General features: G+C 41.6%; 1 protein-coding gene across 1 annotated transcript in view; it reads left to right on the plus strand.

Annotated features, from left to right (window-relative positions):
• The first annotated feature begins 4,054 nt into the window (after positions 1-4,054).
• The window catches only part of LOC135699007 (uncharacterized), a 182,179-nt gene continuing 158,814 nt past the window's right edge, over positions 4,055-27,419 (plus strand). The window contains exon 1 of the mRNA XM_065219183.1: positions 4,055-4,341. The gene's annotated coding sequence lies outside the window, so the exon portion shown is untranslated. The remainder of the gene's footprint in view (positions 4,342-27,419) is intronic.

Raw genomic sequence — 27,419 nt, forward strand, 5'->3', positions numbered from 1 at the left:
CATATTGGATTTTAACATGGCAGCTGGCATCGATTTCCGGCCTCTACACGTCGTCCCCTTTCGAGAAATATCCATATTGTAGGGTATTTGACAGTTTTTTTTAACCGATTTACGCCATATTGGATTTAAAAATGGCTTCTGGCATCGATTTCCGGCCCGGCCTCTACACGTCGTCCCCTTTGCAAAAATACTCATATTTTAGGGTATTTGACAGTTTTTTTTGAACCGATGGCCACCATGTTGGATTTTAAAATGGCGTCCGAAATCGATTTACGGCCTCTACACATCATCCCTCTTCCGATTTCGGTTATCACATTCAGAGTTGCGACCGATCACAATCACGCTCATCAAACAGCTGATGGTAGTAACGCTTTGTACATTCCTATCAATGTGCTCGTTGAAGCTCTCTCCATGACCATCCATCAAGTTGACGAAAGAAGTATAAAGCAACTGGTGAATGTCGTCTTCTGTTGTGATCCATCATCAATCTGGTCATTCCTGACAATCACGACACTCATCTGTGCTCGTTTTGAAGCAGTTGCTGCTTTGCTTGCTTATGTGAGTGAGCCTAACAGCTTCCGTTTAATGTTGCCTGCTTCGTTTGTAACTCACACACTCGCGCCTGCCGAGACGAACTTGGAATGCGTAGGCATTGTTTTCATTTTCTTCTGTCGTTTCGTTTTTTCTCATGATCGTACTGCAGAAGTCTTCACTGTTTTCGTTGTGCTTTTCACTATCAGCAGCGAGTGTAACGTTTTGCTTGTGAGCAGCGACCATTACTGGTGATTGTTGTTTGCCATGGCTCTAACTCTCACTGCGTGACAAAACGATCTGTCACCGATAGTCGGTTGATGCGAAGACGAGTGTCATGTGAGTGTCATGATATTTTGCATCACTGTTCACATTGCACATCTTATATGGACAAGCTTTCGAGACATAACATATGAAGAAAGTTCATGTGCACACTAGCACCGCGTAGTGAGAGAGTTCTGAAATAATATGACCGCCATCCGAAAGGACTTGGTCACTTGAACAATTTTACTCAAGACAGGTTCTCGAGATACAGTTTATATAAGAAGTTCACATGCACACTAGTGCTACGTAGTGAGACAGTTCTGAAATTATATGACCACCATACAAAAGAACATGATCACCTGAACAAGTTTGCTCAAGACAGTAACCTTCTATATGGCACAGGACGTTGAGATACAGCTTATACAGGCAACTTATGTGCACACTAGCGCTGTGTAGTGAGAGATTTATGAACTAATATGGCCACCATCCGAAAAGACTTGGTTCCTTGAACAACTTTGCTCAAGACAGCAACTTTCTGTATGGCCAGGATCACGAAATATTCTATGTTGGACCTAAGATCCATGTATTATAGCGCCAGTCATAAGTAACATAAAAGTGAAGCGCTTCTAGCGGCGTAGTTCCCAAATAAACCTGAATCCAATGACACAGGCTTGTTGGTCTATTCTAGTAGGGTAGGATGGTGCAAAACGCACCGTTTAAGCAAAATCGTCAATTGCTGGCGTATGGAAGCTAAAATCAAGAAGAAAGTAATGGTGTTTGGTTCATTACCATGTTTTCTACGAAGATCAAGTGATTTCGAACTATAGAACGATGCATTTTCATGATTTTCAAGGTATTTTATAAATTGGTTCCAATATGATAGCGGGGCAAAACGCCTGATTCATGGTGATCTGACGCCTGATGATTATTCCTTTATGTTACATCAGAAATAAGGTCGCAATAGAGTGTTAAGCTGTGATTCATTAAGTAAAACATCTAAAAAAATACGAAAAGTGAATTAGTTCAATTTTTTGCGATATATGCTGTTAAAAGCTTAATTTGAAGTCGACGATTTTAACAACTGTATCATATTTTGCACAAAATGCTATTTTCTAAGGGAATCAGTAGGTCAAAATATGATTTTATGATCAAGAATCAATTGTGAAACCTCTAGTTGAAAACAAACACAATCCGTTACCCGGAAAATGCATCTGAGGAAAAGTTATCGCTGTTTTTCTATAAGTGGGCATTTTACCCCAGGGGTGCATTATGGGCTGTTCTCCCTTACACCATATTGTCGAAGACAGTATAGCTTAATATATTGAAACAAATGAGATACCTAATCCACCACAGCCCCCATTAGTGAAAATCCCATAAGCTTTGGGTATCCTTATTCGCGGTTCCTTATTCACGCTCCCGTTACCCCGGCAATAAGGTGTCCTGACTGCAATCTCAAATTTGGGTCGTTCTTATGGGCCTTATGTGTACCTTGATTCCGTCTATTTTGGAGCACAATGAACGAATTCACATTTAAAATTCATCCATTTTGAGCACCAACATTCGTAACAAAATCCTCCCAACCTAGTAATTGGATTAATCATGTGATACTGTGGGGTGATGCATTAATTATGTCACGATATAAAGAGGGAAGGGGGAAGAGGGATGTTGAAATCAACGACAAACAATGCACAGCATAGCAAAATCTGGACGAAGGGGGGGGGGGGTATTTTTACCTCAACTTTGCGTGGCATAATTCAAGTATGGCCCCTCCGTTGCAGTAAGTTCGGTAGTAGTCCTCGTTTTTGGTCCCAAACAAACCATTGGGGGTGATTCACAAGTTTATCGATTGCCCTGTGTTACGCTTTTCCTCATACCTGTCGAAAATACTACGACCCCCCCCCCCCCCCTCCAAAGTGGATGTCATATTTGAATCACCTCTTGCAACGAATCTAAACTCTCAAAACAACAACACGGTCTCTGGATGGATGAGGTGGTGTGCCGGTGAGCGGTGGGGGTTGGTGGAGTTCAACGCTGCTGTCTGCATGCCTGCTATCCACCCTCTTCGTAATACTCTCAGATTTCCTGAGTGCGTTCGTGATTATGCTCTCCCTCGGCTCTTGCTTGCTCCCCATTTTGATCTTCCGTTCGTTGGTTCACTCATTCATGCTTTCGGTTCGGTTGGAGCTGAGTGCTATTGTACCTACCCGCTGCTACCCAGCGCAGGAGAACCGCGGTGTAGTTTCGCAGTTTCGGGGTTTTGTTTAGTTAGCATTGAGAGCTCGTACCGATTGGTCGTCTTCATATCGCCTGTATTGCTGTGGAACCGCAAAATCGCGCGTGCCTTGTCCAGAACGGGGATTGATTCTTACTTTGCACTCAGGACCTACACCTTTTATTCTTTGGGTTCCCAGTGCTCAAGGGTTGTGGCAGCACCGCTACCACACCATCCACGCCGCCCCTTGTCAACGCCGCGTTTGGACGGCAGGGTACGAGGAATTCACAAGTGTATGGAAATTAAATTAAGCCCCAACATTATACATTATGCGGCTTGATGTCGTCGTCGTCGTTTCTGCTACCGCTGGTGTGCTCCGTCGGGGTTCTACTGTTGCGAAAGTGATGATACCGAATGAAAACAAAATTGATCAGCTCCGACTTGTCGGTGTGGAGTAATACTGGAGTGCTGTTACATCAAGGATTCGTAAATACCTAGTCAAATTATTAAAAAAAAAGACTAGTTGAGGAAAATTCTGGGGGCTTAAGTTTGATGAATCATTTGATTTTCCCTTCAAAGCAGACGATCGTGGCCGTCTTTATCGTCGTCGTCGTGGTGATTGGCTTCGTGGCGAATTTACACTCGACATTGCGATGTTGATATAAAAATATATTAAAATTGTCTGTGACCAAAAGTTATCTCAGGAGTGGAGTACGAGAAGAAAAGAAAAGAAAAAAAGTTCGACGGAGAAGTATACACTGGTTGAAAAGAAATTCAACGAAAAAAAGTGTTCTGTGTAGAAAAATGCCACGCGGGTGATGATCATATGCACAGCAAAAAAAAATGTAATATCGATCAACGTAATTCAAGCTGATGTATGAAATAATGATGTAATAGCAAAAAGCAGATGCAATATTACATCAATGGATGTAATTTTGTTCGCAAAATCGATGTACATCGTACAATGTGATATTACACAACCGATGGATTGACCTGGTTGCAGCAGTTTCGATGTAATATTCAACAACTTTTTTTGCTGTGTGCGCGTTGGTGCTGAAGAATCCTGTGTCTAGAATTAATAAAATTGTTTGTTTCGGAGATGCTGCTGTAGGGTGAAAAGAAGAAATCTTGTTGCTCGGATACGTGTGGGATAAGAGCGAGGGCGAAATTGATTGCTGCCTAGTGAAGAAAGTGTACACAGTTTGTGCGAGTCTTGAATTGAGCAGAGTAACGTGGTTAAGTAAAGTTTTGAGTAGATAACTCTGCAAAAGGTATCTTCAGTGTCATGGAAATTGAATTGGAATAATTGGAATTCTGCGATTGAATAGGAATCGGTGAGTAGTTCGAGTGTATTATGTATTCGTGTTTTCAAAATTATCAATCAGCTTTACGGGTGAAGGTCGATGAGTGACAACTTATTTGTCCGCGTTCGTAAACACAATGGCAAAAAGATTGCTTGATTTAAGTATGAAAACGTAAACAAAAATATCACGTGAAGAATTTAATTCCGAAGCAGAATGTCTGCTTAAGCGTTTAAATGACTATAATAATAATGAGAATAATAAATAAACAACAGTATGGCTGTTACGACTTCTTCAATTTAAGTACCTGTGTGTGTCTTTTCCATAAATATACACTGAAGAATTTTTTATACGTTCTTTTTACGCGGTTTGCTCCTCTCGGTTGCAATTCACACGGTACTTTTCAACGATTTCTCGAAATCGGCACAACTTAACGGCAAAAAGTTTTTACCCATCCTAAAAAAAAGGAAATTCTAATTAAAAACAAAAACGCACCCATAAAAGATGTGCCTAATAAGAAATAACACTTTTACCCCTAGAAAATAGAAAATGTACCCATAACAATTGGAAACTTCACTGCAAACGAACAACAATTTTCTTAAAAAATGATAACTGTACCATAAATAAAGGAATTTGAACTCATAAACTCAATTTAACATAAGTTAACGCACTAATTCCAACCATATTATCCATTTTGAGTAGTAGGTAATCAAATGCCTTACTTAAAAACACACAATTTTTTGTGTAATTTCTGAAATTTCAATGTGATTTTTTCAGCCCCGTGGTGCCTGGTTGTACATATATGGTTTATTCATTGAAGTGACGACGCACAATAGGGCATTTATTAATTCTAGCTGGTCAAAAATATTTAACCAGTCTAACTTGTCACATATACCAACCGGTGAACACTCGTGTTTATTTCAGTTACCGTGGGGACGTAATTTGTGATCAGCCCCGGTCCCTTTCAAATTGTATAATTATTCATGTACGGTCCTTATATTTGAAATGACGTTTCACATTCATCTAGGAATGTCCGATTTTCATTCGAATAATTGATTAATCGATTAACGAACCGAAAAGTAAAATATATGTAATCGGTTATATCGTGCCGATATAAGCATTAACATCTCCATAGGATCATCACCACCGATCGTTTCAAAAATGTGCTGCCATGTCATTGGTTGAAAATGGCAGCACAGCGAACAATAATCGATTAGTTGTTAATCGAGTAATTAAAAAATGGGACACCTCTGATTTTGGTGTGTTTGTTTTGATTAAAATGAGCGCAAAATTTCATCTATACCAAGGGGGCAGCAAAACCACAAAATTACCTTGAATACGGGGGGTATTCATTCTTCATTCCTTTATTTAACGTCGGTCTCTGTTGCGCAATCTAGTGCCAATCACCGACGGACATCGATTGCCATCCATTGACGGCAATCGAATGTGCAGGAAGGCAGCTTCCACACCTGCGTAGGATACCGCACCCATTCAACACACATGGGCCGGGACCAACGGCTTTACTTCCCTTCCGAAGGAAGACGTGACCAGAGATTTTTATGCCTCAGAAAAATCCCACTGACCTCGGCTGGGATTGAACCCAGACCCATTGGGGTGTGAGAAAGCAGTCACGCTTACCACTACACCACCTGCGCCGGCTGGAGGGGGGGGGGGGGTTATAATGTTGTTTTTTTGTTTTTTTTTTTTAAATTTGTAAGTCGTTAAGTATTCTTCGGATTGAGTTACCGTCAAAGGATGAAGTGTTGGGAACTAATAATACGTTAATTAAAAAAAAACACTTACACCTGGGGCCAATAAAAAAGCACCAAAGGCCGAATTTAGGCAGCGCATTTGCTGGATGTCCTTGACTGCCCCACCGCTTCGGCGAAGTCGCTGCTTTCAATTCGGAGGATTCATTAGCTTTGGGACAAAATCGACCTTGTTGGCAGCATAAAGGGTGATACGGTCAAAATTTGGTCAAGGGAAAACGCGTGTAAATCGGTGAAATCGTTTATTTAAAAAATCAAATTAAATTTCTTTTTCAAGTTCAATTAGTATAAAATTCAGGAAAAATATTCAGTTAGGCTTCCGCTTTTCCAAATCCGAATTGCCGGGCCTTACGCTTGACCCCTGCCATCAGATTTTGTACAGCCACCTTGTCCACCTTCTTCGCCGCAGAAAGCCAGTTTGCCTTGAACTGCTGCTCGCCCTTAGCAGTTTTTTTGGTCTTCTTTAGGTTCCGCTTGACAATAGCCCAGTATTTCTCAATTGGGCGGAGCTCTGGCGTGTTGGGAGGGTTCTTGTCCTTGGGAACCACCTGCACGTTGTTGGCGGCGTACCACTCCATGGCCTTTTTACCGTAATGGCTAGATGCCAAATCCGGCCAAAACAGTACGGAACAACCGTGTTTCTTCAGGAAAGGCAGCAGACGTTTATTCAAACACTCTTTCACGTAAATTTCTTGGTTGACAGTCCCGGAAGCTATGAAAATGCTGCTTTTCAAGCCACAGGTACAGATGGCTTGCCAAACCAGATATTTCTTTGCGAACTTTGACAGTTTCATGTGCTTGAAAACATCTGCTACCTTTCCCCTTCCTTTTGCCGTATAAAACTCCTGTCCCGGAAGCTGCTTGTAGTCGGCTTTGACGTAGGTTTCGTCGTCCATTACCACGCAGTCAAACTTCGTCAGCATCGTCGTGTACAGCCTCCGGGATCGCGCTTTGGCCGTCGTATTTTGTTTATCATCGCGATTTGGAGTCACTACCTTCTTGTAAGTCGATAGTCCGGCTCGTTTTTTGGCTCGATGCACGGTTGTAGACGATACACCCAGCTTATTTGCGGCATCTCGGAGAGAGAGGTTAGGGTTTCGCTTGAAACTACCGGCAACTCTCTTTGTCGTCTCAGCGGCTTCCGGTTTTCGATTTCCCCCCGATCCAGACTTCCTGGCTGTCGACAAACGTTCCCCAAACACTTTAATTACATTTGTAACGGTTGATTTGGCAACTTTTAGCGATTTTGCCAACTTTGCGTGCGAGTAGCTCGGATTTTCGCGATGCGCGAGCAAAATTTTGATACGCTGCTCTTCTTGCTTGGACGGCATTTTGACAACTGAAGAGTGAATCCCAAAATCAAAATAGGAGCAACATTCTACACACACACACCTTCAAAATGAGGGGTGTTCAGGTTTTTTAAATGCAAAATTGAAAGAAATACGTCAAGTTGATATTGACCAAATTTTGACCGTATAACCCTTTACCACTCCAGAACCACCTTGGAGTAGTGCCTACTAGCACAGGCAGCTGGCCAAACCGCGCCAAAAAATGACTTTGTCCCTATGCTTGCGGATGAACGGCAATACACGCTTTTTCAGGCATTCTTCGATGTAAACTTAGGATGTGAACCATTTGCCGAGTTAAATTTAACTCGTGGTTAAAAGTGACATTTCGAAAGTTATTTTCTATGTTCGAAAATCCCTGTGCTGTCGATCGACCGGTTTTCGAGAAGAACTTAGCCAAGGTTGTCAAAATTTAACTTCTTGTCTGTCAGAAGTAACCACGCTCGGATAGCAGGGTTAATCGATAACTTTCCATCTATCAAATTTTAACCAAAAGTTAAAATAATCCACCAAATGGTGCAGAGCCTTAGGATGTCATCATCGAGGATGTGACGAATGGTTCCGTTTTCGGGCCAAAACTTCAAATCGCTTGCCAAATCATGGCCGTCTTCGCGAACTTGTCGGTAAACACGAACTTGAATCTTCCCGGCACATCCCTACGTCCAGTCGCGATGTAAAACTTTTGACCGGGAAGCTGCTTAAAATCGAGTTTGAAGTATGTTTCATCATCGATCAAAGTTCAGGCCTTGTGTTTCGTCAAAACACGGTCGTACAAGAGCTTTCCATGCTTTTTGGCCACGGAATTCTGCTTCATGTGCCGATTCGGAAGTTTAATGGGCTTTGTACGACTTGTATCCTTCCCTGGCAAGGATGTTCCGCACCGTTTGAAAGTTGGCGTTGTACTTTCTGGCCACATCTCGGATCGAAAGACAGGGGTTGGCTCTAACGCACCTCAACACCTTGCTGCGCAGCAGACGATCTCTGGTTCCAGTTTTTTCGTAGGGCCGCTGATTCCTTTCTACACTCAGTGTTTCCTTGTTAGTTTTGAGCACATGACAAACTGTTGTTTTCGGCATCTTCAGCACTTTAGCCAGCTTGGAACCGGACCACTCCGGATTTTCCAGGTGTTTGTGCACAATATTTTTGCGTTATTTCTGAACGCGATCGACTACTTTGATCAAACTTGCACCAGTTCAGTGCCAACATTTCAAAGAGACGTAATTGCATTGGTAAACAATGCTTTTAGCTTTCGATTTAGCTCACTCATGAAAATTAATTGCACCAGCGAATAAAGGAATGTTTTCTCTACCAGATATCATTGTTAATTAGGAGGAGTCAGCTTTTATTTGCGAGAAATCGATGGCTAAAGCCATTTTTTACAAAAGGAATTACGCCCCTTTGATATGATGGCATTGAGCTGTTCTATATAGACATGTAAACAAACCACTGTCAAATATTTTCGATTCCCAACACTAGAGGCGTGCTAGCGGCGCGCGAGGGGCGTACCAATTTACTTTTAGTCAGTTTTTACTGTTCGAAACGCTTGTCAGTACCTCAAGAACTACGCAAAGTTACCTTTAGGGTAGCCTCTTAGGTTTCATTTTATTAAATGCTGAATGGTGATGGCACTATATAATCGTACTATGAGGCAAAATGTCCTAGGTTTTGGGGATTTAAAGTCTGACTTAACGCTTTGCTTCACTATTAAGCTCTCGTACAATTTAATTTGAGAGGGTCTACACACTTGGTACTTTAAACTTGTAGTATACCCGGAAAAAATAACCATACAATTACCATAAAATAAAATACAATTACATCCAAATCTATTCCCAACAATCGATCTTATTGTGCGTATATTGTACAAGAAATTTTAACATACTGTTATAACAATAAATGTACAATACGTTCCACATAGTAAGAGTTTTCAACAATAGAACAGCAATACAATTAATGGTAATTGGCTCAAGTTTGTTCGGGAAATAGTGATTTTTTTTGTATAGTTAAGATACATAACAACCCCCTTGTTCTATTGTATATTTTCCCATTTACTATAGATTCTATTGTGGAAACAATACATTCTATTGTTATTTTATCGTTGTAGGGAATACGATTTATTGTAAATACAATAAACTCTATTGTATGGTTACAATACATTTCATTGTACCTCAATGGTTCTTTTTTTTTTACGGGTACCGTGTTCACTATTTGCCACAAACTTACTGTTTGATTTGATCCTAACGCTTGAACAGGTCAGTAAAGATCCAACTGGAACCAACCTTTTCCACTTCGTGGATACGAAGCCCGAAGGCAAATCCAAGTGTGTCCTGCTCTAATTGGGAAAACTATCATCATACGATGTTGCGCTTCACAAATTTAAATTGTGAAGCAGTTAATTATTGAAGACAACAACCTTAAAAAAAATAGCACGATCCGAGTTCTCATTTCAGCTATATTTTTGTTTTCATGTTTTCAGTATCAATACCCACCATGTCCTTGGGTACGAAAGTCACCCCGTTGGCTTCGTACCACTCCAGGACAACATTTGAATAATGGCACGAAACTAGATCTGGCCAAAAGATCGTAGGGCCCTCGTGTTGCTTCAACAGAGGAAGCAGACGCTTCTGTAGACACTCCTTGAGGTAGATCTCCCCGTTTACAGTTCCTGCAGTCACGAACGGCGCACTCCGTCTGCCACATGAGCAGATCGCTTGCCAAATCATGTATTTCTTGGCAAACTTTGAAAGTTTCTGCTTCCTGACGTCCTCCGGAACATCAAACTTGTGCTGGGCGGTTGAAAACAGTAGTCCCGGAAGCTGCCGGAAGTCCGCCTTGACGTAAGTCTCATCATCCATGATGAGACAATGAGGCTTCGTCAGCATCTGGGTGTACAGTTTCCGGGCCCGTGACTTTCCCATCGTATTTTGCCGTTCGTCACGATATGGAGCCTTCTGTAGTTTGTACGTATGGAGTCTTCACCGGTCCTTGGCTCTCTGAACGAAAGACTTGGACAGATTCAACTTTTTGGCCACATCCCTGACGGAAGCATTGGGATTCCGCTTGAACGCTTTCACGACACGCTTGTGATCCTGATCACTAATAGAACATCCATTCTAACTGCATTTCTCCTTCCGTTCGATGCTCAGAGTTTCGTAGTAACGTATACGTAACACGACTCACCGTTGACTGCACGATTCCGAGTTATTTTCCGATGTCCCGTGTAACCGTTGGTTTCTTAAATCGATTTGCATTAGCTTCGCCAAGTGCACCACCTCCTTTAAAAACACCTTGCCTTATGCAAAGTAGTGCTGCCACCTATGTGTCAGTAGACGGTGTTCATTCAGTAGTCGACCTAATTAGACTTTCATTATTCTTACACTGTAAATGCAGCATATAAAAGGAATATGATTCACGAATGAATAATATTGGTTTTGTCAAAAAAAAAAGGGAAGCCTCAAGAACCTTCTAGATACCGCCGTCCAACCAATTCTTTCTTTCTGGCTCAAGACTTCGAGATAGTTAGTAGTGCGCGGCGTGTTTTTAAAAATCGAGTTAGTTGTCCGAAGTGAAAAGTGTGATTTTTGAGTAATATTTAATTCTTTTATTTTAGGAAAGCTAGTAGTGTGTAGTAAGGGAGTTAGTGTTTCGTGTAGAAGTAGTGTTAGTAGTGTGTAATAAGGTAAAGAGTTAGTTATTTGTTAGTAGTGTATAAACTAATTGTTAGTGTTACCTTATTTAGGGTTCTGTGTAAAACAAAGCCAACGTGGTCCCTTTCCGTTAAGCGGGTCTTACACGTTGAAGATCGGAAAAAGGTAAAGTTTTATATGGTTAAGATTTCTAATTCGACGCGGAAATTATGGTGTATGTGTGTGGTTGGGACTAATGCCTGTTTTAATAGGCCTGACTAGGCCTTTTTCCGTCCGTTGTGCACAAATCGGACATTTATTTCCAGTTATACTCCCAACTTGGACACACGTGAACGCTATACGATTCCCGGAGCCAGAAATCAACCCTGCGTGTACTCCCTTGGAGACAACGGCAGAAGCGGGAAATTCTCGACGTCCAAGTTGTGGATCCACGTTCGGTATCAAAATGGCGATGCAATAGACAATAAGTCCATTGTAGTCAGATCGACGCATGGTCAGGGAAACCATTGCTGTGGTCATTGTTAGTCGCCATTCAAGGATGCCATCATAACGCCTAAAACCACCGTAAGCCACCATCACCGTAAGCCATCATCACCGTAAGCCACCATCACCGAAAGCCACCATCACCACCGAAACCGTAAGCCACCGTCACCGATAGTCGGTACCACCACCGTAAGTCACCATCATCACTACCACCACAGTCCCACCACCAAAACCGTAAGTCGCGCTGGTCCAATTATTAAAACACAAATGAGCATGCAAGAACAGAATAGTACGAAGACAAAACACATAAGTTAGTTGACATGTATAGTAAAAAGGAAACAGATAAAACACGTGATCACGTAGGATTTTGTATGTTGTAAACCATCAAAATAAATGTTCAAGTATCGAGGCATGATTTCTAAATTACACATTACAGCTTTGTTGATTTATTAAGAAGTAGATATTTCTAGAATTTCACACATTTCTGAGTTATTCGTGTTTCGACGATGAAAATTCACCCAATGCTGGAATTTCCCACCCCTCGCTTTCTGAAATCTTTCCGAGGTTAGATTTGGTGAAACTAATGTATCTAGTTGGATTCAACCCTGATGAACCTTTTAGCGTTCATGTTGTTCATGTTTCTTCTTTATGCTAGAAGGTGCAGTGTCAAAGAGAGTAAACATAAAACGACCCTGTGAGCTTTCCTTTATTCGTTTGAATTGAAGGAGGGTATAGATAGGAGTAACACCCGATGAGAGAGTTGAGGATTTTCCAGGCGTTGCTTTTCGGGTGACGCCATTTTTTCTTCTTCTTCTTTCCTTTATTTAACGTCGGTCTCTGTTCCGCAATCTAGTGCCAATCACCGACGGACATCGATTGCCATCCATTGACGGCAATCGAATGTGCAGGAAGGCAGCTTCCACACCTGCGTAGGATATCGCACCCATTCAACACACACATGGGCCGGGACCAACGGCTTTACTTCCCTTCCGAAGGAAGACGTGACCAGAGATTTTTATGCCTCAGAAAAATCCCACCGACCTCGGCTAGGATTGAACCCAGACCCATTGGGGTGTTAGAAAGCAGTCACGCTGCCGGGAAAGATGAAATATTCCGAGCATTACTTCAACACTCCCCTTTTAACTGAACTATTTACATTACACGCTAACTTGAAAGTACTCATTAATGAGTAAAAAAAGACCCATTTTGAAGAAAAGTGGCTTAACTCATTAATGATTAAACAATTTTACCCATTAATGAGTATCTGTTACCCATTAATGATTAACAATTAATGGGTAACAGATACTCATTTATGGGTAAAAAATTTACTCATTTAATGAGTTAAGCCACTTTTCTTCAAAATGGGTCTTTTTCAACCATTAATGGGTACTTTCAAGTTAGCGTGTACTATTTAGTGTTGCTTTGAGCCACATACCAAAAACATGGAGAAAGGTTCGAGTTGTCTGCATTCCAAAAGCTGGAAAAAGGGATAAAACGACTCCGAAAGCCTTCAGACCCATAAGCCTTTCCTCTGTTCTGTTGAAGACAATGGAAAAAGAAAATTGTGGATGACTTCACTAAATCAACAAATTTAGCAAGGTTACCTCTTATCAAATTTAAATTCGTTTATCAATCAGGTAAATCTACGATAACGGCATTACAATAGCTGGTTATTAAAATCGAGAAATCGCTTGAAGCCAAGGAAATAGCCGTGGTTGCTTTTCTTAATATTGAAGGAGCATTCGATAATGCATCCTACAGCTCAATGCGTTCACCTATGGAAGCAAGGGGCTTGGATAACTGCATTATCGAATGGATAATGGCGATGCTCACAGATCGAGAAATTTCTGCTGATCTTGGAGGTTCGCAACTAACTATAAGATCGATGAAGGGTTGTCTTCAAGGAGGGGTACTATCACCCTTATTGTGGTCTTTAGTAGTGGATGAACTCCTTAAAAGTTTAGCGGAGCAGGGTTTCGAGGTGATTGGTTACGCAGACGATGTGGCCATTATAGTGCGGGGAAAGTTTGAGAACACGATTTCAAATCGGTTACAAACTGCCCTAAACATGACCTTCCATTGGTGAAGGAGAGAGGGCTCAAATGTAAACCCTTCAAAAACTGTCGTAGTTCCTTTCACCAAAAGGAAAAAAATATGTTGACACAGCCTACTCTAGATGGAGTTCGAATTCAGTTCGCGGATGAAGTTAAATACCTAGGTGTAACTTTGGATAGGAAACTGAACTGGAACTCTCATCTTGACAAGGTTATCACTAAGGCTACAAATGCGCTATGGGTATGTAGTAAAGCTGTGGGGAAAACGTGGGGACTACGACCGAATATGGTACACTGGATATATTCGGCAATAGTTTGACCAAAAACTGCCTATGATTCACTGATATGGTGTCCCAAAACAAATGAAATAACCGCTCAAAAGATGAAAAATACAAAGACTTGCTCGTATATCAATGACAGGAGCAATGAGAAGCACATCACAGTTTAACCGTCAACATAAACTTTTAGACGGTGACTTGGTAGGACATCTAAAGATCCTTAAGGATTTCAAGTTAAATTCAGCTGTAAAAACAGTAGAAGATTGGATGGTAACAAAGACAAACTACGATGTTTCCCTTCAAAGTGGTTAAACCAAGCCGCCAAACATACGTCCAGGATCTATTGTATTTTACAACGACGGCTCGAAGATGGGTGAAGATACTGGAGCTGGGGTCTTTGGCCCTGGAGTCAGTAAAATTATACCAATGGGACATAGTCCCACAGTATTTCAAGCAGAAATTCAAGCAATCATAGAATGTGCAAACATCTGTCTAACAAAAAAATACAGGTTTGCCAAGATCTGTATATTCTCGGATAGCCAAGCTGCTCTTAACACTCCGAATACGGTGGGTAAAAAACTTTACGCCGACTACGAAGCCTCCGAAAAACGTGTAACGGCAAGTTTGCAATGGCATAACTTAGCCATTTCTTAATGAATTTCAAAATTTGTGGTACCTTTAGAATTCCTAGGGTTTGTAGATGATTATTGTAAAAAGATTGAAAATAGAGTCGTCTACTTTTTTAAAAAACGAAAAGAGTTGTTACACGTTTTTTTGAAAGGTGTGTTTGTAGGGTTTGGCAAGTGGTGCAAGATCTGTAATTTAGATTAATGGGCACAAATGTTCACAATTAGCCAGAATACAGTCATGGTTCCTATATATGGATCCTTGATACAACGGAGTGGTCCTCGAAAAATCCGGAACATCCGTAAAAGTGGTCAATCCATGAACCTGATCCCAGAGCGCTGCGGTTTTTTTTTTTGAAAACATTAGGACCTGTGATATAAAAAAAACTTTGGGGTCGTGACATAACATGTACCTGGTTGGCCATGGGACCGTCCTCCGGAAGATCCGGATCATCCGTAGAAGTGGACAATCCATGAAACTGATCCTAGAGCTCCGCTTTTTTTAACATAAGGATCTGTGATATAAAAATGAATTTGGGTCATGGACTTCCGTCCAGCGGAAGATCCGGAACATCCGTAAAAGTGGTAAATCCACGATCATGATCCTAAAGCTCCGCGTTTTTTTTATAAACATTAAGAACTGTGATGATAGACAGAATTTGGTGTTGTGACATAAACATGAACCTGGATGTGCATAGGATCGTCCTCCGGAAGATCCGGAACATCCGTAAAAGTGGTCAATCCATGAAATTGATCCTAGAGCTCCGTAGTTTTTTTTTGAAAAAAAGAACACTAAGCACTGAGATGATAGAATGAATTTGGGGTCGTGGCATAAACATGGACCTTGATGACCATGAGACAGTCCTCCGGAAGAACCGGAACATCCGTGAAAGTGGAAAATTCACGAAACTGATCCTAGAGCTCCGTGGTTTTCTTGAAAACGTAAGGAACTGTGATATTACAATGAATTTGGGATCGTGACATAAACATGGACCCAGATGGCCATCGGACCGTCCTCCGGAAGATCCGAAAAATCCGTTAAAGGGTTCAATGTATGGAACTGATCCTGGAGCTCCACTGTTTTTTCGAAAACACTTGGAACTGTCATATATAAACATGTACCTAGAAGGCCATGGGACCATCATCGGCAAGATCTAGAACATCGAAACTGACCCTAGAGTTCTACGGTTTTTTCTAAAGCGATTGGAACTGCGATATAAGAATAATTTGGAGTCATGAAGTAAACGTGGGCCATGGCCATGTAAACGATGGGCCATGGGGCCATCCTCTGGTAAGTCCAGAACATCAGTTAAAGAGGTCAATCAATGAAACTGATCCTAGAGCTCCACAGTTTTTTTCGAAAAACATTAGGAACTGTGATATAAGACAGAATTTGTGGTCGTGACATAAACATGTACCTAGATAGTCATGAGACCGTTGTCCGGAAGATCGACAACATCCGTAAAATGGTCACTCCATAAAATTGAGAGGTGGAAGCATTACTATGACGAGCACCTCAACGGAGATGCAGCAGAAAACGAAGGTGGCACGGCAACAGACCTTGGAGCACGTACAGACGACGACAGGCTACAGGCTTTTGATCTTCAAGAAGTTGAGGAGGAGATCGGTCGGCTGAAGAACATTAAAGCAACTGGTGTAAATCAACAACCAAGTGAGCTATTAAAATACGGTGGTGAAGCACTGGCTAGAGCGCTGCACTGGGTAATTTCCAAGATTTGAGAGGAAGAGATATTACCGGAGGAGTGGATGGAAGGTGTCGTATGCCCAATCTACAAAAAGGGTGACAATTTGGATAGCTGCAGCTACCACGCGATCACAATGCTGAACGCCGCCTACAGAGGTTCGAGGTGGTCGATGAGCTCGTGTATTTAGGCTCCCTGGTGACCGCCGAAAATGATACCAGCAGAGAAATTCAAAGACGCATTATGGCAGGGAATCGTGGTTACTTTGGACTCCGGTGGACCCTCCGGTCGAATAAAATTCGCCACGAAATTGAGTATATAAAAGACGCTGATTAGACCGGTGGTCCTCAACAGCCACGAGACCGTGACTATGCTCGTGGAGGACCAACGCGCCCTTGGTGTTTTTGAACGGAAGGTGTTGCGTACTATCTACGGTGGAGTGCAGATAGATGACGGAACATGAAGGAGGCGAATGAACCACGAATTGCACCAGCTGTTGGAAGAACCATCCATCGTCCACAATGCAAAAATTGGGCGACTACGGTGACCTGGGCATGTCGTAAGAATGCCGCACGACGACCCAGTGAAAATGGTTCTCGAAAGCGCCCCAACAGGAACAAGAAGAAGAGGCGCGCAGCGGGCAAGGTGGATCAACCAAGTAGAAGGCGACCTGCGGACGCTTCGCAGACTACGAGGCTGGCGAAGTCTGGCCATGGATCGAGTAGAGTGGAGACGACTTCTTCGGACAGCAGAGGACAACAAGGCCTTAGCCCAATTAATCATTTTGTTCAACCATTTTCCACAGAGATGGCGCTGTTCCGCTGGTAGGAAGTGATAAAAATCCGCATATAAAAATTGAGAGAAGTGGGAATAATTCGCTTTCGGTACATGTTCAGGTAAAAAAAAAGTGAACGACAACCTAAAGAAATAAATCAGGGACTTTGTCGTCCAGTTTTTTCCCGGAAATTATTGTTAAACAAGCTACAATTAATAAAAAATGATTTTTCCCCACACAATTTTACCTGCTTTACTACCAGTCCCCAGAGAGCCAAAAAATTCAAATTTTAGAGAGAAATTCTCTCTCACGAGCTCAATCTCTCAACATGTCATGTATTTTGTTGACACTCGATTTGTGATTTCCCTTTCACAGATTACAAAATAGAGTACCTGACACTACAAAACATGTCTGGTACCTCTATATATGCATTTGCTTTAACACTTGAAGTCCCTCCTTTTTTACATATTCTGCGCAAAAGATACTTTATGCCCCGCCCCATACATAAAATTCGGCGGGAAATTCTGTGAGGGGTGAGCTATTTTGTTTGCAGAATGTGTAAAAAAGGAGGGACTTCGAATAATAATCTAAATGCATATATAGAGGTACCAGACATGTTTTGCACTGCAGTGTCCTCTGTGAACAGTTATAGGAAAACAGATTGTGTCTAGTTTCCGATAGATGTAACCGCAAACAACAGCTGTGACATCTGATGGAACATGAATGCAGAAGCTTGACAAAATGATCAATTGCAAGCAAGCAAAGCAAGCCAATTTTATATCCAAGAACGAAAAAACCGTGGAACTGTGATATTAGAATTAATTTGGGGTTTTAATGCGCTTAAGGTGTTCACATGTCGATCGAAGCTAGTGTGGGAATGTATTCTTTCCTTAAAACAATTCTACTGGGTGCCCGGCCATTGAAGGAAATGAAAATGCCGACAGTCTAGCAAGACGAGCTTCTGCATCGAACTTCATCGGTCCGGAACCATTTTGTGGAGTCCCTGAGTGTACTATAAGGATGGAACTAAAAAGTTGGGAAACGTCCATAGTAGAATCCAACTGGAACGCGGAACGCCACAGATGTATCCAGACAGGCGAAAAGATTAAAAGCCCGGATTTTGCTTAATCTTAGTAAAAGAGAGCTTCGGGTAATAACTGGTCTGATGACTGGTCACTGCCCTAGCAGATATCACTTATATGAAATAGCTGTGGAGCACTGTTCAATCAACGAATGTCAATATTTGGAAAAGGGATATTAGAACCCTTTGAAGTTTGGCAAAGCAATCCCAAAATGGTATTAGACTTTATAAGACGAGTTGTGCCTGATTGGGACAGCGGGCAATGTCAATAAATGTCTATCACACTCTGTGGCTAGTACCAAAATAAAATGGGTCAGACAACAATATTCTTAAGTAATGGACGCATTTGTAAAAAGGCTCTATACATAAGAAAAAATATATGTATTAGACCCAAGATCCAAACCCTTTTGGAAGCTCACAAAATGTTTGGAAAAAACCTCAAAAGCCTATTTCAGCGCTTAAGATGGTGGTAAAATTTTGATAAAAAATTCAGAAAAAGTTCAGAAACTTGCTAAGCTATTCGAGGATTCCCATCATTTCAGTTTGGGTCTTATTAGTGCTATTGAGAATCCAGTTGCTCTGCATTATCGGAATATTTTCTGTCGGGAAAATATGTTGCGTTGTTTTTCATTTTTATTATAATACTATTGTATCACTTTCACTAATTCACTTTCACTGCCGATGTGTAGCTTTTGTATGGTTGATTAGTTGTTTTATTTGATGTTTCTGCTCGATAATGCGGAAATGAGCGCTTATGCCGAAGTAGTTCTCTACCCTACTAGATGTGTTCGGAAAAGAAAATGGTTTCAACATACAGTTTATGATAAATGACCAGATGAGGAAGTATAGGCATTTGAGCTTTACAACCGAAACATCACTATAACTTTATATGTTTGTAATACATTTGCATTCTTATCCGGCATTCTTCAAGAAAGTTGTAGAAAATGTAATCTTAGGCAGCTTTGCTGGAGACACAATTTTTCTAGATCTCTTAGTATTGATTAAAGTGCAAAATTAATCAGAACTTCAATTTGAGCGAGCATCAGACCGTATTTCTTGTTCCTAGAAGTGTCATTAACTTCAGTCCGTCTGCAAATATTTGCTCTTGGCAATGCTCGTGCAAATTCACTCGATTCTTTCTTTTTATCCTGAGATACAATTGCCGGAAAATGGGATTCTTCGCAATAGCTGGAAAACCGATTAGAAGCACTCGAAGAAGCACATAAAATTGAAGTAGCTACCCGAGCAAAGTCTGAGATCAAATTGAAATCTAAATTTGATGTAGTGATTTCACTGATAATGATTACTCAGGTTGCTGTCGTTTTGGTCGTTTTAACGGTTAAAATATCAAAATTGAGAGCAAAAAATCTTCCTGTGACATCACATTGAAAACTATTTCTGCTATCAGTGAGAGCAAACTGAAAACTCAATTTGATATAAATTTTTCCTGTTGATAACAAAACAAGTATTCAATTTGATGTTATGCTAAGGTAATGAAAACAAACCCGCAACAACATATTTTTGAAAAGCAAATGTACAGCAAAATGAAATCAAAATTTGGTATCAAATTTGTCAATTGCGTAACCTGAAATCAAACTATGTTTTCAGTTTGATGTTGATATCAAAACTTGATTTGAATTTGCTGTCATTTTGATGCTGGACTTTGCTCGGGTACCCAGCACAAGCTCTCAGCATCGTCCTATTTCCATTTACATCCAGCGCTGCTTCCGGTTTCGGCCAAAACAAATTCTCCAATCAGTACAGTACCCTCTAGCTGGCCTTTTCAGTGTATCGGAAACGTAAATAAATACATATCGGGACTAACGACTAGTTTGGCATTCGTTCGCATTTTGCTTATTATACCTACCATGCTTCTCTATTGGTGACGCAGTTGAATGCCCCTCAAAGAAGCAGCCAAAGGACGTAGCCTTCCTACCCATAGCTGCAGCCTGCAGGAAGAAAGTATGGTGGAAATGGAGGAAAATGCCCTCAGCCATCTACTTGGAGAACCATCAACAGCGGAGAAAGTACCTACCCTCCTACCTACTGTGGAAAGCTGGCGTGTATGAAATAAGCAGATAGAAAAGAGAGCAATGGCAGACAGGCAGTAGAAATCGATTTCCCGCGTAACTTTTCCAAAGGTCCTAAGTAATAAATGTAAACAAATCGAGTTAATCGATACAAACTATTGCTCTTCTAGCATTGTATGTGATACGAAAATACCCATCCAAATTTACTTTAATTTATTTAAAATATTCATAGGTCAAAAACTGTAAAATGTACAGTTTGGAATGATGGGTACTTGATTGTTACTTCGGACATTTGGTCTGCCTAACATGATTGGTGCTCATTTTCCCAACACGGAAAACCAATCTAAGATTATAAGTAAGGGTACCAGTAATTTTTCCGAAGTTAGATACTCTATTCTGAAATCTGTGAAAGGGAATCTAGTATCGTGTAGAACAAAACGTCCAATGTAACACTCATTGAGTCTGTCATTGAGATAAATCCTCTAATTTAACATGTCCGAAGTACAACTTGATTAGTCAAAACGTCCTATGCGATGTTTTCTATATTTTAGCATACAATGCATTATGATTCACTGACAATGGTAAAAATAGTATTGCAAAATGTATTGTTTCAAAACAGTTAAAATAATAATCTATCGAACTTCAACTTCAATTTTCTCGAAATGGCGGATATGCTCCTTTTGAAAACTTACACGAGATTTCTCAGCCAAGGTCGTCGTGGCTGCTTCGCTTCCGACAGTAACCAGCTTTTCAACAAATTTCAACTTTATGGAAGGGGTGTGATGTGCCCGTTCAGGCCAATCGTCCAAAAAGCACCCCTATCCGCCTTTACACGATCCAAATAGTAGGTCTGTGTCTAAAACCACCCAGCATGGGTTGTGAGCATTCTCAGAAATGATCTCGACCACCACCACCACCACCATCAGCATCAGCAACACAGTCAGTGGGTCGAAATTGGATACAGCTATCCCTGTTTGCCTTTGCCCACGTCCGGCGTATTTCATTCGGAAGGGTATCCTTTCTGCGACGAAAGCCTGCCTAATTTGCATCTGACTATTTGTAAATTTTCAAAACATCGCTCATACATATTAAATAGCTCAATGACATCGTTCCTGAGCTGCCGCTTGACTTCGAATAAAGCGAAGACGACGACGACGATGACGGCGGCAACCAGCGCATGGCGGATGCCTCTTTCAGCTGATGTCGTTCGGCGGACAATGCTGGTGCTCACGCGACCTTGCTTCTTCGTTTAAGCAGACTGACGAATATCTACTGATACACCAAACGTGAACAACGCAAAGTGACAAGTGTATTCTACGCGCCAAACTGCTTTCTGTCACACTCAGAGCTTTTACTCGCCGTGCCGCAGAAGGTTCCGCACCAATCTGTCCCACCGCAATATGGAAATGCCAGACCTGCATCATATCGCTCCGGGTACCAGTTTGTTAAAGGGCATATTCAAGCGCGCTGAGGTTGGGCAATGTCTCGTGCGAATGAACTGATTAAGGTGGATTTTGTTTACCGAAATTTAAATTAGGCCTAATCGAGTTTGCCACGATCAATGGTGGCCTGCATTGTCTCAAAATGCATCATTCACTGTAGTTTTTGCCACTAACTGGAGGTTTGGATTTTCACTCAGGAATAGAGGAAAATTAAAAGACATGCGACCTCCAGTTAATTGTTATAAAGTTCAGTGAAGTGTGCATTTTAAGCACCACCCAAGTAACCAACAAGCCCGATATTTGCCCATTTTGCAATAACCCAAGTAACAATTTAACAGCCTTTTGGCTTTCACTCTGATTTATTGTGGTTTTATAATGGCAATAAGCAATCTCATAATTTTAAATACAGCATTTAATGGTGCAATACATTCTTGATTATGCTGTTTTAAAACCCCTTTAAAGTCAGAGCATGAGCATTAGACTGATGCAAAATTTGAAATTTTCGCTCCACAGTTTTCAAACGGTTTCGAATCGGGTCTTGATTAGCCTCCGAAAGTTTAAACTCATTTGATAAGAAACTGACTTGGCAAAAACCATTTGAAGTTTATATGGAAATTACTATGGGAAAACAAAACTTTTTGTTCATTGTCTTCTAGCCTTTTTACATATTGTACTGTTAACAAATTCTATTGCTATTCTTATGGGAATTTTTATCAGCTACAACTTTGCAGAAAATCATTTTTCAGCCAAACGTCAAATTAAATAGTTATTAATTGTTTAAGAGATTGATAATCTTATGTCAAGATTAAGCAACTGTATTGTGGGCAACACTGTATTCTGCAGTGTGACATAGTAGCCATGATTTTTGTCCTCTATTCTACGCGCCATAAACACCAATGTTGCCTGCTGAACATAATTATAAGACAGTAACTTGAATCAATAATAATTATAAAAAATTTCTAAAGTAGAGTGAACTGGTGAATTTTGAGATAGATATGAACCGAAATTATGGTTTCTCCATTGTAATTCCCATATAAACTTCAAACGGTTTGTGCCAAGTCAGTTTCAAACTAAATGAGTTCAAATTTTGGGAGGCTAAACAGGGCCCAATTTGAAACAGTTTGAGCACTGTGGAGCGAAAATTTCAAATTTTGCATCAGTCTAATGAGCATGAGCATCATTCATCACGCACACACCTACAAAATGAGGGGTGTTCAGGTTTTTTAAATGCTCGATTAAAATAAATACTTCTAGTTTAAGACGACCAAATTTTGATGAGTCACGCCAAGAGTGAAGCCAAGTCTACCTATTGAACTGTCAAACTGGCTACCTATCGTGCTAAAAAAAAAAACAAACAGCTGGGGCCTTAAAGGACACGTCGTCCACTTTGTCCGGAATTTTCTCACGGACCGTACCTTCCGTGTTGCAATCGGAAACGAAAAATCCAGCTGCTATCGGGAAGAAATAGGGGTCCCCAGGGATCAGTGATCGCTGTCACGCCCTTCCTGATAGCCATGAATGTAATTTACAGCCAGCTGCCCAAGAACAGACACATCTTTGTATATGACGACGATGTTCTCATCGTGGTCACAGGGGCCCACCACAGTGTGGACGAAGAATTTAGCGCAAGCCGCGGTTTCAGCCGTTTCAAAATGGGCAGGATTCCAGTTATCTGCTAATAAGAGCGTGAGATGCCATGTCTGTCCGTCGCAGCACAGAATCAGCGGAACAGCTATCAACATTGGCGTTCAAGCCATCCCCGTCAAGAACTCCGTTCGGGTTCTGGGAGTGCTCATCGACCGCACACTATCATTCGAGCCGTACTTCTACCAGGTTAAGAAGGACTGCAGAAGCCGGATCAATATTATCAAAACCTTTTCGAGACCCCACCGATCAAAATCACAATCGCTGATCGTGTCTCGCAGGCGATTATCGATAGCCGGCTGCTATATGGGACCGACCTAACATGCGTTGCCTCGGACAAGCACGTCGTGATCCTCGCCCCGACCTTCAATAACTGTATCCGTAGCATTTCAGGCCTCCTGCCTTCCACCCCAACTGACTCAGCCTGCGTGGAAGCAGGAATTCTCCCTTTCCGATTCCGCCGTAAGATTTCCACCGTCATTAAAGCCGCATCCTTCACCGCTAAGACCGCAGGTAATATGAGGATATTTCTCCTCGATGAAGGGAATAGAATCCTGCGTACGGTCGCCAACGTTGACCTCCACCGGTACGGAGAGAAGAGTTGGCTCTCTTCCGACTACTCACAACACACATACACACACCGGTACACGGATGGTTCCCGGTCCAGTTCGTTGGAGTTTCAGGAGGTGGCATATTAGCAAGCAACAGCCTATCGCTACAATGATCCGACTTTTCGGTCGAAGCGGCCACAATCTTCCGTGCGGCCACGTCTCCAGCCAACCAACCAGTTCTAATCCTGACCGATTCTTTCAGCGTCATTCAAGAGCTTCGCTCCACAGCTCCAATACACCCGTGGATTCAGGCTACCGTGAAGTATGCCCCGAGTAGCACCGCCTTCCCTTGGGTCCCGGTACACTGTGGAATACCCGACAACGAGACAGCGGATCATCGCGCTGGATCTAGACCATCCGGCCCCAGGTTCACGGATCAACTTCAGGAGCAAGACATCAGACCATGGGTCAAATCAACTGTTCGAAAAGCGTGGCTCAAAACCGGCGGACCTTTCATCCGTAAGGTTAAAGGGAGCACGGAAGCATGGACCGACCTCCGGAATCTGTCGGATCAAAAAGTCCTATCGAGGCTTAGGACTGGACATAGCCGATTGTACTGCAACTTCCGTGGATGATCGTTTCGTAAGAGCTGCATGATCTGCAGAGTTCCGGCGACACGTTCTCTGCGTCTGTCCCGAATTCGAGAACCTCAGGGTAACCTACGGGATTAGACAACTCGTCTGCTGCGGACGCCCTTCTAGTGTTCCTCATAGAAGCCAAGTTATATCACGAAATCTAGTTAGATCCTGTTTGTTTTTGGGTTTGTTTTTGAATTTTTCTTTTTTTTTTTGGCTGTGACGGTGTTGTTTTGTTCAGAGCTATTTTACGCGTTATTAATTTGTAATCTTTATGTTTGATATCACGAGCCAGGAATAGCTGCACTCTACAGCTCTAACAGCCGGAAGGGATGTGTCTTTCGGCCCTCATGATAGTGTCCATCCTTGTTTAATATAGTCGGTGTAAAATCCAATTGAACAATGTAAAGACTGGAACGCGCAAAAATTGGTTTAATATTAATATGAATGGGGCGGGGCAGAACGTATCTTTTGTGCAGAATATGGAAAAATTGATGGACTTTGGATGTTAATCTAATTGCATATATAGAGGTACCAGATATGTTTTACAGTCAGTTGTTAGTAATTTACCAACATAATATCATCGGATGTATGTCTCCTCTTAGGCAATTGTTTTGAAAATTTTGGCTTTTGTTTTTACTTATAATTGTAGTTTGCTTAAAATTTATTTCCCAGAAAAAAAAGTGATCGTCAAATCCATGTCTTTTTTGAGTTGACGTTATAGACGGGGGAGGGGGAGAGCGATATTTTGCATATCCAAGTCGCATTCCTCATTATGTGACAGGTGATCACGCCGTGATCCACCTTTATCCGCTGACTTGGTCCTGCTTGCTGCAGGACCAAGCGCCACGCCGTCCGAAGCGGCAATGAGCAGAGGCAGGAAAGCAGCGCTGTTTTATATCTTATCAGGTTCAAGCAGAATGATGTGCAACCAAGTGGTATTCGTTTATGATGACTGGGTTTGGGGAAATCGTTTAGTTCATGAAAACAGTGAAAAAATTATCATTCGCGCATTTTTCTAAAGTTTTTTCTCCATGCGAGTATCTGATACCTCTGATATTTTCTGTTCTACTATATAAGCGTCCAACAAGGTCGCCCGTTCCATCATTGTCTATCCGATCGTCGACCCAGCAGCAGAGCAGCAGAGCAGCAGTACCAGAGCAGCGGAAGCAGAGCAACGGCAGCAGAGCAGCGGCAGTAGAGCCTGGGGGCGACAGGGCAACTACGCCGAGTGCGTTGGTGCCAGTGCTCAGGTATACTGGGCCGCCGTCATGGAATGCCCAGCTGCTGCAGTTCTCAGTCGGTCGTATTCACAGTCTGCTCCGCAAGAGCAACTACGCCGAGCGCGTTGGAAAAATGGCCACATTATCAAGAAAGAGTTTAACGATTAATTTTCTAATGCCTTTCCGACACTTGAATATCGAAAGTTGAATCTTCGCAGAGCCATAGATTCCATTTTTATTGCATTTCTACAAAACTTATTTCAGAATCGAACTCGTCTTCACAGACTGTGTGAAGAAGAACGATGCATCATCGAGCACAACCCGTTCCGTTCCAAAATCGTCCTCATCACAACCTCCAAAACAACCATCTACCCTCTCGACATCTCGAGTGGATTTCCCGGTTCATCATACCACCTAGCGCTGTTCTACTGATTGGAAATAATATTTACCCGGAAATCACCGCACTCGTGGTTGAAGCAAAGCGCCCGGCATGCAAACCGCTCATCAAAATCGCCATCGCCATGCGGTACCCATGCTCGGCATAACCATCATTCCAAAACCACAACCAAAACAACCACCAATAATTCGACAAAAAGTTAGTTTTGAAGACAATTTCTTTCCAGAATATCACAGTTACACTTAAATTTTGGGACTATACTGGGGTGTGGGAACGCTGGAAGGGGAGATGCTGTCTGTCTTCGAACTACCAACATCATTCCAAAGCTCCTCCAGGGCGACAGAGTAGAACAAACCCAACAACATCAGCCCAAAAAAACGGCCACCAAACTTTCGCAAAAGAGTTATTAAGGAATATTCCTAAAATATAATATACACAATTAAGTACAACACATAACAGACGTTATCCAACGCCAACCCTGCAGTCATATCTAGTATACAACCCTTCCAACTTTTTAAGTAATTTCGAAAAAAAAATCCATAAAATTGATAGAAAAACAACAACAAAAAATGTCCTTGTTTTTGTTACAAAATTTTGAAATATTGAAAACCGTTGACATTTTTATTTTTGTTGTAGTTTGAAGAAAAAAAATGCAAGATTCAAATAGGCGAAATTTTAGCACAAATGTGAATGATTGCCTATAAGAAATGTTTCATGCAAATTGGCGAGGGGGGCGACACATCTAAATCTTAATTATAGATACTCAAAAAATCTCACATTAACGAATCAATCTTCGAAAAATCGTCTTTCATTTCGCGCAACTGTGACGATTGTATGTGGCAAGTTTTGCTATAATCAATCCTCCTCGTGTTTATTCGCGAATTTCACATCAAAGATTGATCACTTGCATAGGAAATCAATCTGACTTCCAGTCGTATAAACAGATCCAAATCCACCCTTATTTTTGTTTTGTTTTGGCACTGTTTATGGTAAAATAATGAAATTTTTATGAGTATTAACGGTAAATAACTCACTCATACTAGCGGACCGTGAGTATTTGACCACCTCGACATCCATCCATCTAGACCGCACTCATTGCCCTCTCTTTTTCGAAAGGAACTCAAATTCATGCATTGGTTGCCATAGAAAGCTTTTGATCAATACATGTGAAGAAGAAGAAGAAGAAGATGGTATAGTTCAATCTAGATTTCACAACACGTCTATCGTCGAGAACATTAACACTAAAACTGTCACAACACGACAGAGTTATGAAACTACACACCCGGATACAGGGCTCTCGTGGCGCTCCCGCTACGTGCTTCGATTAATAAAGCGTTTTATAATGATTTAGGCTAAAAAGGTTGTTTACCTGTTTCCTCCCTCTAATTATTGTTTACGTTGAGTAGATTGTACTAGCTTGAGTAATAGTA

This window comes from Ochlerotatus camptorhynchus, unplaced genomic scaffold (genome assembly GCF_037179485.1).
Source record: "Ochlerotatus camptorhynchus isolate MF236.1 unplaced genomic scaffold, CSIRO-AGI_Acam_v1.1 ptg000101l, whole genome shotgun sequence".
In the NCBI taxonomy this organism is placed as follows: domain Eukaryota; kingdom Metazoa; phylum Arthropoda; class Insecta; order Diptera; family Culicidae; genus Ochlerotatus; species Ochlerotatus camptorhynchus.